The following is a 901-nucleotide window of genomic DNA, read 5'->3' as shown; positions in this document are numbered from 1 at the left end:
CTTGCTTGCTTGCTTTTTTCTTTTTCCCCCGAGACAGTGTTTCTCTGTGTAGTCTTGGCTGCCCAGGAACTCACTCTGTAGACCACCCTGGCCTCAATCAAACTCAGAAATCCTCCTGCCTCTGTCTGCCTCACAAGTGCTGGGAGTAAAGGTGTGCTGCACCACTGCCTGGCATTATTATTACTACTACTACTACTACTACTACTACTACTACTACTACTACTACTACTATTATTATTATTAGACATAATGAGATCAACTAGTTGGCCCGGTTTCATTTATTCATTTGAAATTAGTTGGACCAATTAGTTGGCTGGTCTGGGAGGTTTCTTTTGTTTCCGATTTGGGTGTTTGTGGGGTGTCAGGTATCTCTCGGGTATCTCAACGGAATGGATGAAGGTTACAGTGATATGGCTAGATTTTTGTAAAGATTACTTTTCTTAATCTGAGGAAAAAATAAAATACTGGGCTACATCTATATTGCTTCATTTCTCTTTCTCTTTTCTTTCTTTCAGATAAGGAGGTCCGTCAGCCAATTCCTCCTGCCTTTCTGTTTTTCATAACCCACACACACAATGCAGGCTAGGCTTTGCATTGGGTAGCATTGTCTGAGCGATATGTTAGTGGACCAGAGAGTTTGGATATCAAGCCGTATAATGTTTCTTTTTTTCTTTTTTTTTTTTAAGATTTATTTATTTATTACATGTAAGTACACTGTGGCTGTCTTCAGACACACCAGAAGAGGGAGTCAGATCTTGTTAAGGATGGTTGTGATTTGTCGGGTGCTCTTACCTGCTGAGCCATCTCACCAGCCCTAATGTTTCTTAAAATATAGAAAAGTTCTAACAAAGTGATCTTTAACTTTTTTTTTCTCCTTCGGCTATGTACAATGAATTGTTTT

The sequence above is a fragment of the Mus caroli genome, unplaced genomic scaffold (genome assembly GCF_978045245.1).
Source record: "Mus caroli unplaced genomic scaffold, Mus_caroli_1 scaffold_56, whole genome shotgun sequence".
NCBI classification, from domain to species: domain Eukaryota; kingdom Metazoa; phylum Chordata; class Mammalia; order Rodentia; family Muridae; genus Mus; species Mus caroli.
The sequence above is the reverse complement of the archived record's forward strand: the minus strand, read 5'-3'. Positions refer to the sequence as shown.